Raw genomic sequence first — 14,164 nt, forward strand, 5'->3', positions numbered from 1 at the left:
GGAAGCACACAAGTTACTTATACACAGTATTAATACTCATAATTACGACCAACTGGATAACTCAAACCTAGTCTGGTTTCCGGCTCATCAGGGCCACTCGGTCAGCCCCGATGGCTGCAATCCTAACGAGCAAGCTCACTCTGCTGTGCGAGATCTCACATGCCGCGCATTAGATCAGGAACTGCTCCAGGATGACTGCGGCTCCTACAAAGACCCACTTACTACTTTTCACGAGATCACCTCACACTATAGGGACGGCAGGAGGTTTTTTTCCTCCCCCAAATCAGAAGCTCAACCGAGCTCAGGCAGTCACATTAAGAATGATTCAAACTAAATCTTATCCCACACCTTATGTGCTTAACAAAATTGACCAGGATTTCCCCGCGGAATGTAAATGTTGTGGACACACTCCGTGTCTATTTGATCATATGTTCTGGCTGTGCCCCTACCAAAGGGCTTCGGATCTCAACAGTAAGGAGGACTGGAGTCGGCGCATATCCAGCGAAGTCCTCCAAGATCAACTCCTGGCCGTCCGGAGAGCTCACGACATCGCGAAAGCCTCTGGCCTACCGGTGCCTACGTGGGCGGAGCCACCGACTTAGCCTGGGGGCTTGTGCTCTCGGGCCCTAGTTTCTCTGTACCAAAATAAAGTTCTTGCCATGCCATGCCAAACGTTGGCAGGTTCAGATTTCAATGGCGGCCTGTCCGGATCCAGAGATTCTTAGCACCCTCTGCTGCGTCACAGGTCTGACCGTCGCCGTGGTCAGTTGCTTCGCAGCTGCTAGCTGGGGACTGAGGGCCGGGGCTTGATTGTTGTCTTCATATAGGAGGCGGTTCATGCGCTCATAAGAACATACAACCAACTGTAATCACGTAACCGCAGTATCCGCAACGGTTATATAAATCCGCGGTTGTGTAGCTGCTTCCTCCTCGGTCTTTATACTTTCACACTCCACTGTGGTATAGCAGCGGCGGAACTCAACATACGCATCGTGAAGCAACGCACTAACTATGGGAGATGACGTAGTGGGGGCAGTCTGGAATAATTTCGAGCACCTGGTGCTACTTAACGTGGACCTAGATCTAACTACCCGAATGTTTTATACCCCTCCCCCCCCCCTTGTAAAGGGCCTGCTCACACTAAGCAGTCTTGTTTTGTATTGATACATCTTAGAAGTATGTCCTCAAAGCCAAGAGAGAAAGAGAGAATGAGAGAGTGAGGAGATAAAATAATCGGGAATGGTATTTCAACGCAGCACACGGGGTAAGAGGGACACAACGTTGGATGGGCTCCGGATAAACTTCTAGACCACCGGGGCTTGTTTAACGCGCACCTAAATCTATGCGCGTGAGCGTTTTCAAAGGCCGTCCCCTCCTGAACGCGACTGCCGTGTCTGAGAACTGACCCCTTGGCCTCGTGTTCAGCAGAACGTCATAGCCGGCCACTGCGGTTGGCATTAGAAGCGAGAACACAGTTGCCCGGCGCTTTCTTTCTTTCTTTTTACCTTCTTTTTTGGCTTGGTTGGGTTGTATTTAGGATGAACCTTTCCGGGCACCGTTTTAAGGGGGGCAATCTATGTCTCTGAGGTCTCGAAGGCTGCGAAGTTCTTCTTTTCACGGTTCTATGGGCGCATAGCAGTCCATGACAATGACTCAAGAACTGGGAATAAGCAGCAACATGGCTACAACCCCTACAACGAGCGGCTTGCTAAGCTGAACCTGCGGCACAGTCAGTGCCGCATGCTGTCATTGAAGAAGACAAGTGCGGCATGAAAGGCTGTTAGCGTGTGAACGAGAGCACGAGCAGACATTGAAGAGGATGGGATTCAGTGAACTTCACGTTCCCGTCGTTTCTCTGTGAACGGCTCAATACAACGCGTGCCTTTTCGGGAGCGCCGGTCGTTCGATCTAGATGGTGACATGATAATACTTGAAAGCTGCTCATTCCTGTAAGAACTGACTTCAGAACTAAATATCGCTTCTGTGAACCAAGTGAAGCAACAATTTTCCGTCGACTACAAACCAAACTTGCAGCTGCCGTCGATCGCCGTATACGATGAACACAGCGATGCCCAGAACGGACGCAATGTGCTTCCGGTCTGCTCGCCGAGCCGTGCACCTGTCTTCCTCATTGAAATTTAGCCTTTTTTCGGTGAGAACACTTGAAAGCTTGACTCCGCAATGCATGCAATGCTCCACTACCCATTCAAGACTGCGTCTGTGCGCCAAATAACATAAACGATGTCGCGCCTCCGCTATAGGTTTCCTCTCTTCGTTTCTCGTCGCGCATGCATTTGCCTTGAAAGTATTAACACGATGGCGTTAAGGGCCCCGTGTCGTAGAGAAAACCTGAGTTAGCGTTCCGTGAGCGAAAGTTACCATATGTATTCTATATGGTACCAAAGTTCTATTATTAAAGTTGCTGGTACCATGTACAGCATTCTTTACAAAGTGTTTCCATGGAATTTTGAGAATGACAGCCCACAAAGAAATGTCGTGAAACAAAATACTGACAGCGCATGCCCTTTATGTTAAATCTTAGACTGAAATTTTAAAAGCGCAAAACAATCACAGAAGGTTGGCGCACGCAGGAGGCCGCGTTTCTACCAGAAAGCTCAACTTCCTGCATAGCGTTCGCAGCCAGCGTTTCCCGGCACACGACGGAGTTGATTTCCTTTCCCTTTGTCCTCTGGTAGCTTCAACGCTAGTTAAGGTGGGAAGGTGTTGAAGGTCTGATGTCGGCGCCCCTCGATGATTCGAGTGCACGGTGGCAGCGCGAAGGAAGAGCCGTTGTCCGATAACGTGACGCTTTATTCAAACGCGGAGGCGTCTGTCCGAGTCCAAGCCCGAAGCTCCACCGTTTTTACAGGCATTCTCAGAAGGCGCACGCGGATGCCAAACATCAAACCGGCTGGGCAGCGTCGCGTCGCCCAATTCCCGTGACCGAGACGGTCGACGGGACATTTGGGAAGCTCATGGGCATTAGCGGTGGCAGTGACTTCAAGCACTCCCCCCCCCCCCCCCCACCTTTCATCTTCACGCTCGTCTTCCCGAACGCTCCCCTTCAGGTCGGCCCGTCTACCCTTTTGTTCTGAGCGAGGGTGCAGATCTGGTGCCTTTTCTACGGCGCCGCCCCTAATCCGTTTTCCCTCCAAGCGTGAGCGTTTCCCGCGTCCCCTCTTCGCGGAACCTACCTGCGTGCTTCGTTTCCGGTTATTGGCCGATACAGCAGCGTGTGCACTCGTCCTGCGCTTTGCTGTGGTCGCCTAAACTGGGCCACAAAACAACAGCAAGGTCAACTCCCTAATCTCAAACTGACTGACGGTAAACATTAGGGTTACATAAGTCGCAGTTACTGGGAGGCGTGAGAAGCAGTCAGGGTCATTTGAATGCTACCGCGTTCCACTTTAAAGGCGAAGCTTAAGAGGAAGCTTTAGCTCGGGCTCTACTCCTACGCGGCCTATTCAAGTACATGTAAAACGCAAAAACGTTTTTCCGAGATAACCACTGGGCTGATTCTGATGAAATTTGTTGTATTTGAGAGATAAAGTTACATTCTAGTGACTGCTGGAAGGGCAATTTCGATTTAGATCCTGAATTTTGTTAAAAAGATTTTCAAAAATTCGAGAGCTTGAAAAACATAGAAGCATGAAGTTTACGTTTACAGATTCATAGCTCTGCATTAAAAACAGATATAGCGGTTCTGTAAACGGCATCCGTTAGAACATTGAAAGCGGACAAATTAGACTTGTAATTTTACATCTTACGTGAATTTGTTATGTTGTTTACAAGGGTTCCGCAAAAGCTGTATTCCCATATTATAGAATTTTTTTGAGATTCATTTGTAACATATCAGTCTTGTCAACTTGTATGTACTGTTAGATGCAGTGCATAGAATGATGATATCCTCTCTCATTGCCGCAAGACAGAGTTGTAAACTTGTTAGCTTCGTTTTCTGAAAATTTACGATTTTTGTCAATTTTTAATAAACAGATGATGGCCTAAATCAAAAATTCGAAACCAAGAGTCACTACATTTTAAGTTTCTCTTTTAAGTGCAACATGTCTCGTCAGATTTGGTGCAGTGTTTGCCTAGAAAACCGAATTCTCGTTTTGCATGTATTTAGATAGGAGCACCCGAGCTAAAGCTTCCTCTTAAGCGTCCGAAATTTTCTGGGGTTCTTACGTGCCAAAAACAACGATCTAACTATGAAGCACGCAGTAGCGGGAGACTCCGGATGAATTCGGACCACCACAATCTGAACATCTTTACCGCGCGCCTAAATATAAGTACAGGGTCATTCTATTTTTATAGGCAAAATCTATAGACCTCTATGTTTCAAGGTCGCGTTGTGAGGTACAGATAACATCACGTGTCCCAAGGAAGGCCAGAAGCGAACCAAAGCATGTCCTGCCGTGTATAAGAGAAAATTAATGAGTGGCAAAGTTCATTTATGAATAATCAGTGACTGGATTAAGGCCAGTTAAGGTGGAATAAGGTCGGTTAGGGTGGTTTAGGGTGAATATGGTAGATTAGCAAGGATTAAGGTGGATTAAGGCGAATTACATTAGGATTTACTAGGCTTTCACCTTCGCGTCTCTTCGGTGATAGCTAAGGACGCATGGCATTTCTTTTTGTCTAACTTTACTTGCCATTGAAACGTAGGCGCCGCGGCTGGGATAGAACTCTACCTCGAGCCCAGCAGATCTACATATATGCTGACGACATCGCCCTCTGGTCTTGCGCTCCTCCTGGAGAAGCGATTCGAGTGAGATACTTGCTTCAGGGGCCTCTTGGCGCCATTGATGATCACCTGGACACTCTCGGATCGCGCCTCTCCGTAGAGAAGCCCTTTACCATGGTGTTTGGCACGCCACGGTACTTCCAAGTCACGAACGGCATGCGCGTTATCAGCATGACAAAGCATTCTCGGCAGGAAAGTAGCGAGCGCAGCGTTTTCATGAAAGGAATTAAACGCAAGCAAAGCAGATGACGATTATCGTTCTGGGACAAATATACATCCTAAAGCGCGCAACCGTTTTAAGAGTGAACCCCGAAGGGTGTACATTTAAGAGTGTAGTGCGGCGGGTCCTCTCGGCTGCAGCTCAGCTTAGACAAGCCGTCGTGCAACACGCGCGCCACGTGACATCGCAATCCGTCGCCACGCTTATCATTCACTCGCTCACTCGAATCTGTGCGTAGCTCCGGCGCAACCATGTTTAACGGGGGCAAGTGGGAGCGCGCACGCGCCATTGCACATCTCCGGCTCGACAGACTCGGCTTTCCGCTTTTATTTGTTTTTTTTTTCGAGCTTTTTTCGCGCAGCAGCAGTGCAACAGGCGCGCGCACATGCGTTCGCTGTGCCGGAAGCAGCTTTCGCGCATGGCGCAGGAAGCGCGCTCTGCGCTGCGCAGGTGCTCGCGGCGAAGACCGACGACGCACGCCGTTTCGCCCGTCCCTGCCGCAGCAGCAGCATGCGCGAAATGGGCGTCAGCTGTCATGCAGAACAGAACAGTGATGTCACCAGCAGCGGCGGCGGCGGTGGGGGAAACACAGCTTCGTCGCCTGCCCTCGCCGAAGTCGCGCCGCAGGCAAGCATGCGCTCTTCGACAGGCGCGACCACCGGCGACGAGACCACAGGTCGAGGAATAGCACAGGCGCCGTCTCTTCTGGAGACCGGCGCAGACCGCTTGCCCTGCGTCGGAACACTTGTGCGTCCTGGCGGCCCGCAGGTGGACGTAAGAGACCCGGGGTCGACGCACCACGGGTTTAGCAGGCCAGGTGCGCAATGCGGTCGCCGCAGACGTGAGTGTCCTCTCTCTCTCTCTTTCGCGGGGACGCAAGTTGCTGGTCAGCCTTGTGTCACGTTGTCTCCTTTATATATAGTCCGCATGTTTAGGCTGTATACGCTACATGGGCTCCGATGAAACTGTTGTGGATGTGCAGGACCCTGGGCTGGGTGTTTGACCAGTCATCCTTTTAGTCCGGTGGAAAGTTCCACGGATCGTCTTGTCGAAGTATAGGCTTCTCGCTATTTGGTTGTAAAAGGGTGCGTGGCTCACTGCTTATACGCGAGCGTCGAGTCCACGCCACGCTACGCGCATGCCATGGACATAGGTCAGACAAATACTCGCTCACGAGCACCCCTTCCCCCTCTCCTCAGTCATGCCCGCTCCGCACTCTTTTCGCAGGCGTGAGCTAGAGCGAGAGTGAGTGAGGAACGGCGTGAGTAGGTGTGAGGGTAAAGGAGAGTGATCATGAGCATGAGTGAATGCCAGTTGACGTGAGCACGAACGAAAGTCACCGATGGTGATTTTAAGTCGACGTCAGTGTGCGGATGCCAGTTACTGTCGGAGAGTGTGAGCACGTATGTGAGCGTTGGTCAGTATGAATGGGTGTGAGCAGGAACGTGAGGGAGTACCGACGAGTGCGAGTACACGTTATTGTGGGTGAGTAAAGAGCCCGCGAAAATACTGGTGAGTGAGGATGAGTGAGTATCCGCCTACTGTGCCGACCTATAGTCATGGATGCCTCGACTGCACAGCGCAGTTTTGCGTTGTGCTGTGGACCTTGTTTTGTTTTATTCACGTATAGGAGGGTGTTAGAGGCGAAGTTCAAATACGGCGCTGTTTCTTCACTGGCGTTTTAAGCAAACATGAATCCCACAAAATTTTTTAGTTTCACATCACGACGGAATCCTTCTGGTAGGTTTGGAAGAGCTTCAATTTGCTTTCAGCATCAGCATGCTGGGCTTTCGCGTATACCAGTTATTTGTGATATTATGTTTTAAGGATGTATTCTAAGAAAGTCGCTCGGCATTCGCGATCAAAATTTGTTACCTTATGGCGCTGCCAAAAATGAGGTAGCAGTTAGGTAACACCGTCGGTATAGACAACGTTTGGTTGCCCGCCTGGTGCCACAGCAGCAAGAACGCCTGTTTGGAGACATGTCGGCGTTGTCTTCCACCAACAAGCATCGATGACTTGCACACGCTCGAATTGTTAGCAGGCACGTTTTCTTGTCGCAATACATTTCCGCTGTATGAATGATCCTGTACGTCGAGCAAATCGTATAAACATGCTCGGCCAACCATATAACAAGAGAACGGCATACCTATTGTGTTTCGGCATTATTGAGCCGTGATATTGTCGCGTACTATTTCAATTATTGTCCTTTTTGCGTTTAATTCTGTGGTTGTCCGAGCTGCGTTCCGTCTATATGATATTACAAGGAGCCCTGCTTGTTCGTCTAGTTGGTGAAAGACAACTATTATAAGAGGGGAGCAAATTCACGCTCATACATTAACGATCATTAAAGTCAAGATGAATTAGCGCCCCTCTTCTAATATCCCCAGAGTAAGCTGGCCGTGAGCGGTAGATGTTAAACGAATAGCGTAGAGCGAAGGAAATCTTACTGGCCCTTCTCTCCGATCCTTCATTCTCAGTGTTCTGTTTTTTAGCGAGAAACTGACTTTCGCGACTTGTAGGTTCTCGAAGTCTTAGCGCTCACTGTATATAGCAGTTTTTGTCCTAGGCTTTCCTGCACATGTCCACGGTGCCGAACCTATTGCGGAGCATCTGTAGAAATCGCGGTGCTCAGGAGGCCCAGAAGCTTGGAGACGCCACTGCACTGTCGCTAGCTTCGGTGCGTTGTTCCAGCTGCAAGCGACACGTAGCAAGGCGCTGCGAAAGGCCTAACAACTCAAGCAGTTGCTTTGAAACTTTTGTCAGTTTGTACAAACGTCCACACAGCAGCCTAGATTAGCAGCCCAGAGGCTCCAAATTGTACAAGCGGCCTATATTTACCGTCGGCCTCCGGTTTCGAGGTAGCATTGTACAGGACATCCGCGGCTACAATTCAGCATAGACACGGGCTACGTGTCTTTTTAGATTCTTTGCTTGCTTGTCGCTGTGGGCTGCATTTGTCTGTCGCGAACAGTCGTAGGGCGCACGGACGGGGACGCAATTGCGGCGGCACGCCTCAGTTATGTTACCTAAAAGGCTTAGGGACGATCATACAGAATCGCGCGTGTCCCTCGGCGCGGACCACTACTGGCGTAGCCCTTCTCGCAGAACGGGTCAACGATGTAACGTGTATGCGAGCTCCTCCGTTTCGCAGCCGCTATTCCACAAAACATGCTCCCGACGGCGAATGCGGACGACTGCATGAGCAGTATAGATACTCCATGCAAAACTGCGCCATGCTTATCCAGGCCGCGCATGTCCAATAGCTACCTCCGTAGCGTGGCCCAGCGGTGGACATCGCTTACCAGTTCGGAGCGCAACGTTCGAGTGATACACTCAGCTGTGTGGACGTCCGTACTCCTCGCACCGGCACGAGAGACTAGGGTGGTAAGGGTGAAGCCACTTGGCGTCGCTTGAGCAGCTCCTTTCTCGGCGCTGGGACGGAGTCCTTGAGCGATCCGCCACGACGGCGCGGCCGAAAGTTCGCTTCCTTGAGCTCGCACGCGACTGAAGCGTGCGAATCGGCTGATGCACACTGAAGAAAGGCGCCGCGCGGCTTCTAACTGAGTGCTCGGGGAGCCTTCGTACACGCTGCTTCGAGAGCAGACTGCGAAGGGGTTCCGGCTGGGTGCCTCCGCATTTGACCCGCCTCGGCGAGGAGCCCACCTGAGCGTAGCAAACCGCTCCCTACACGCGGCTCTACGGCCGAAGGTATCGTGCCTGTGTGCCTCCGGCGTCATTGACGAGTTTTGGGTGTCTCGACGCTACTCATTGCGAGGGCAGCGGGAGCTGTGAAATTTGAGACCTTGCCTGCGCAGGCAGAAAGTGTGTCGCCACTTTTGCGAAGAGGATGACATGACAAGAGACTGACGTGCCACAGTTGCCCTGTGTGTCTTGGTCACGCATGCAATCGACGCATCGCGTCTCAGTTGAAGCAGTTTATATTGGGCGTGACCTTCAATAGCAGATATTGTGCACCTCTTCACTAGTGCTATTAAAACAATACAGCAATCGTACTTCCACAAGTTGAGCATGTCTTAAACACTGCTCTCTGCGTTCTTTGTTCTCTGTAAGCTTCTTCAGTACTTTTTCCCCGGATTCTGTCCGAGCTGCACGTACTTATACTTACGTGCACTGCTGCGACGTTTCATTAGCACAACAGTTGAATATCAGGGTCTTGACTTTTTTACAGCGAGAAAGGTATACATAAAAAAAAATCCTCTTTGTCCCACGAGGATTTGAACTCTGGATCAGCGGATTGCCAGCCGAAGATTCTGCCGTTCAGCCACATTGCCTTATTTCTCTTGAATGGTATTATCGGGCCTTTTGGGCGTGTGCGATTGTGTAAGTGTGATTGCGCCCGCCATTCTAAATATAAGCATACCTAGTTAACGCGGTACTGTGTCCGGCCATTGGTGGAAATAACTTGCTTATGAGGAGCGGTTACTTTTACAAGCTACTCTCAGCCACTTCGCAGGTGCCGCAGTCGAGATTACCGCATCTGGAGAGTGCGCTTGCGCCAGCAGCTGCTATGACTGTCTGACGTCCGTTCGACTTCTGTAGGGGTGTACTCGATAAAGCTGGCGCCAACGCGTCCTTCGTGTTCTGTAGCATCTCGGCTTCCTAGTTGCGGGGGCCGTCCAGAATTGACTTGTTCTACATGAAATGACAGCGATTGCTACATGTCTGCTTCATATTAGTCTTCTGGCACTGGGCTTCTCATGTTTTCTCGACGGTGCTGACGTCGCCTATTTGTTTCATGGATAGAGTGAGGCATATCCCATAGAGAAAGCATCCAACAAGAGTGGACACTCCCATAGAGCCCAGCGGCCGAACTGACTATAGCGCACCAAGCCGCCGGCATTAATGTGTGAACCCCACTTCCGATTTCTGCGCGCGCGTTTTTAATGCTAACTGGCAGGCGTTACGCTGGATGCGCTGATCGGCCGGCATATTTTTTTTTTTGCTTCCGCCTCTCAGTCGCGCCCGGTCTTAGTGCGGAATCGTTTATTTAATTAAAATGATTGCGAACAATCTTTACAAGCCTCCATCCAATCTGTGCCACGTGAAATTTCATAATGTTGACGCAAAACGCCTTGTAAATGAAGAAATGTTCATTTCGCTCTATATACGTTCTCCTTCCGGGCTTTTTGTGCGTTCATCCAACGCTGTGGCACAAGGTAAGCAGCAGTAGTTCCCGTACGAAGCTTTACCGGACGGCATCAACGGAAAAAAATAAATTACAAGCATGTGTCATTTTGGTGTTTAGACATTATAGGAATACTGCGTGTAGAGGAAGAAGACGACGAAGTGTCTTCTTGGCAGAACACTTGTTTCTGTGCTCTGTGAATTTTTAGTAAAATCTTCGGCTTTCGAGGTGCCTCGCCTCCCCGTCTTGCAGCCATGGACGCGGAGCATGCTAGAGGCCCGCCTGGCCAGACGTCATCACAGCCGTCAACCGCAAGGAAGCGAGTTGGCTCCCCCAGTGACACCGAAGACACCGAGCTGTACTCCATGTCGGACGACTCATCCGACGACGGCTTCATACCCGTCCGGAGTAAGAGGGCGAGAAGAAAAATCGTCAACACATCTCCGTCAACTCCTGCGAGCACAACGACTATGAAGTCAAGGCCTGCGCGCTGGCCACACGTCATCATTTATATGCCGGAAGAGCCATCAAGCAACCTACGATTGCTGAACAGGCAAGCCCTATCCATTTTTCTGGAACGTGCGGTGCCGGATCAAATTAAAGATATAAGAATAAATCCACGCAAGAATATACTCGCCATAGACGTGTACAACGCGAGTGCGCTTGGAAAACTTCAAGCGATCACGGAGCTAGGCGGAATCAAAATGCGCCCCTTTATCCCGATCGACGACACATCCATAGCCGGTGTGATTTACGACATCGACATAGCCATTCCTAATGATGACTTACCTAGCCTCATCAAGCCGGCATACGAAGGCACGATCATTACGCAAGTGCACCGCCTTGGGAATACGCGCTGCGTAAAAGTAATATTCAAGGGGGATTGTATCCCATCCCACGTTAAAGTCGGACATTTTCGACATCCGGTCCGACCATTCATCCAGAAGCCGCTTCAATGCCATCAGTGTTTCCGGCTAGGACACGTCAAGGGCGTGTGTCCCAACTCGCTACTGTGTCCCCGTTGCGCTGAACCTCATGCAGAACAGACCTGCGGTGCCACGGTCCTGAAGTGTGCTAACTGTAGCGGCCCTCACGCGGCCTCGTCGAAAGACTGTCCCCGCATCAAGAGGGAACGCGCGGTTCTCAAGCAAATGGCCAGAGACAATTCGGCCCACAGGGAGGCAGCCAAAGTAGTCCGGCGTCGGCGTCGACGTCGGCACCACCGTACGTCTTCGAAGAAGACGCATGCGCGAAGTGACAGTACCCACTCCTCTGCGGTGCCAGTTAGCCGCGCCGCGAAAGGGCCCACCACTTCCACGAAGGAAGCAGAAAAGACTCTATCTTTAGAGGAATGGCCTACGCTACCGAGCCGCTCCCTTGCGAAAGAACCTCAGAAGGTCGGGGCCCCACCTGATCCTTCTCCGGCCATGAATGATTCACCTAAAACAGACCGTCAAGTCATCTCGGTGCTACGTTCTCTCATGGAGGCCATTCGAGCGCTTTTAGTGGACATGAGGACACCATCTGCTCGAAGCGCACTTAAAGTGTTGGACGCCTTAAGCCCAGTGCTTGCATCCCTCAACTAGAAAGATGGCTACTCCTACCCCATCCTTCCGGAAAGAAGTCAAAGCAGCGTCCGTCATCCAGTGGAACGCCAGAGGGCTAAAATCACGAATTTCAGATTTTCGTCAGTTTGTCTACACCAATGGGTTTCCACTCATCGTCATTTGTGAGCCCAACTTGTCGAAACCACTAAGACTGTCAGGATACGAGTTTATCATCTCATCAACAAACGGTGCATGCAGCAAAATCGTCGTTTTTGTTCGTCGTGAACTCACCTATGTTTTGCAACCAATTGCGCCCCACGACGACAATCAATATATATGCATCACAGTTAAAAAGAACAAACTCTTGTTTACTCTCATAGGCGTGTATATATCGCCTTCCAGCAATTTCGATACCAAAAGATTTGCGGATATCTTGAGTGTTTGTCCCGTCCCATGGGTCATCATAGGAGATTTCAATGCACACCATCCAGCATGGGGAAGTACAAGGACAAATGCAAGAGGACGAATATTAGCAAGTATCGCCCACAACTATGGCCTTATTCTCCTGAACGATGGTAGCCCCACCTTTCTTCGAGGCGTGACATACGGCAGCTGCCTCGACCTTGCTTTCGTCTCCAACTCTCTCGCCAGATGTGTGAAGTGGTTTCCAGACATTGAGACACATGGGAGTGACCACATTCCCACCTATCTGAACATCAAAGGCTTGTCGTCTACATCAGGCTCACGGAATACCATTCGGACGATTCAATGGGCCAACTTCAAATCTGAGATGGAAGATGCCTGCCGCGAGGGCCTACCCTCTGGGTTAGAGCAAACGATTAAAATGACGATGCAAAACGCCACTCGCATGATGACGATCTCTTCCACGCGAAATGACTTCGACATAGAATTAGAGCGACTTCGAGCGCTTCGTCGCCGGGCGGAACGTCGATATCGACGTACAAAATCAATCCATGACCTTAGGGCAGCCAGGAGGATGCAAAAGAAGATTCGGCGTCGTATGGATAGATTAGCGTCGGAATGGTGGGCAACGTTTTGCCAGACACTCGACCCCCGCAAGCCACTGTCTCACATTTGGAAAACGGTGCAAGGTCTGCGTTGCCTTCCGGAACGGCGTTTTCCATTCAAGGCGCTAGCGCTTTTCCAAGGGCGGCAAGACATCGATGTCGCAGAAGACTTTTGTGCGCGGATCGCAGACCAAGCGGCTCGTCCAGATCCTCCAGCCCGAGCTGACGTCCCCCATTCCCGTGATTGCCGCATGGACCTTCCTTTTACAATGGAGGAGCTCGAAGCGGCACTAGCTCTCTGCAGGCGCTCATCATCTCCGGGTCCAGATGGTATATCATACCGGGCCTTGTGCTATCTCGGAGAGTCCGCACGGATAGAATTGTTGAGCCTTTACAACTCCTCATGGCAGGAGGGAAATGTTCCTGACGAATGGAAAGTAAGCCGCCTGGTGCCACTCTTAAAGCAGGGCAAATCCCCATTAGAACTCACCTCTTACCGCCCAATAGCACTGGCCAGCTGTGTAGGAAAGATAATGGAACGGATGATCCTTGGCCGCCTGGAATGGTACCTTGAATTTTACAAGATTTATCCGCTTTCCATGGCTGGTTTCCGACGTGACCGCTCTTCCATCGACAGTGTAGTTGATCTCGTTTCATATGTCCAGCACGAAAGGTCCCGTAAGCGTTTATCTGCAGCTTTATTCTTAGATGTGAAAGGGGCATACGATAACGTATTACATGAGGCCATTCTCGACGCTCTTGCGACGGTTGGCCTAGGTGGTCGAGTTTTTTTGTGGATTGCAAGTTACCTGTCTGCAAGATCATTCTATGTGTTAACTGACGATGGCCCAACTACGCGACGCTATACCAGCAGGGGCGTTCCTCAAGGCGGTGCTCTCAGCCCGACGCTATTCAACCTCGCTCTTGTTGGACTTGCTGAATGCTTGCCAACTACCATCAAGATTTCAACATACGCTGACGACATCTGTGTCTGGACTTCGGCAGTCACACGTCCTCAGATACGTGCGCGACTTCAAAGAGCGGCCACTTTGACAGCGGACTACTTGTGTAAACAGGGTCTCAGCATTTCACCTGAAAAATGCGCACTAGTCGCATTTACTCGAAAACCGATGACGCCTTATATCATCTCAATCAATGGGCGGACCATTTCCTATGTCCGAAACCACAGATTCCTTGGCGTCATTATTGACCGAGACCTCTGTTGGAGCCCACACGTGGCCTACATGAAACGGCGCCTGACAGCTACTTCCCAGTTGTTCAAATACTTGACAGGGAAGACGTGGGGGATGTCAGTAGACGCAATGCTTAAACTCTACAGAGCTCTCTTTCTCGGTTTTTTAAGATACAGTCTACCTGTACTGAACAACACCTGCAAGACAAATATTCGTGTTCTGCAGGCAGTACAAGCTCAAGCACTCAGAGTCTGCCTTGGTTTGCCCAGATGTACGTCAACAG

The 14,164-nt window shown here is 50.6% G+C and overlaps 1 protein-coding gene across 3 annotated transcripts in view; it reads left to right on the forward strand.

The window, feature by feature from the left end:
* The first annotated feature begins 5,391 nt into the window (after positions 1 to 5,391).
* LOC142584853 (neprilysin-1-like) overlaps positions 5,392 to 14,164 on the forward strand; it is a 103,781-nt gene continuing 95,008 nt past the window's right edge. For 2 of the 3 annotated variants that reach the window (XM_075695156.1, XM_075695157.1), the window contains exon 1: positions 5,393 to 5,805. The gene's annotated coding sequence lies outside the window, so the exon portion shown is untranslated. Of the gene's footprint in view, positions 5,806 to 14,164 lie in introns of all 3 variants that reach the window. The other variant, XM_075695158.1, reaches the window with a different exon arrangement.

This window comes from Dermacentor variabilis, chromosome 6, assembly GCF_050947875.1.
Source record: "Dermacentor variabilis isolate Ectoservices chromosome 6, ASM5094787v1, whole genome shotgun sequence".
Lineage (NCBI taxonomy): Eukaryota > Metazoa > Arthropoda > Arachnida > Ixodida > Ixodidae > Dermacentor > Dermacentor variabilis.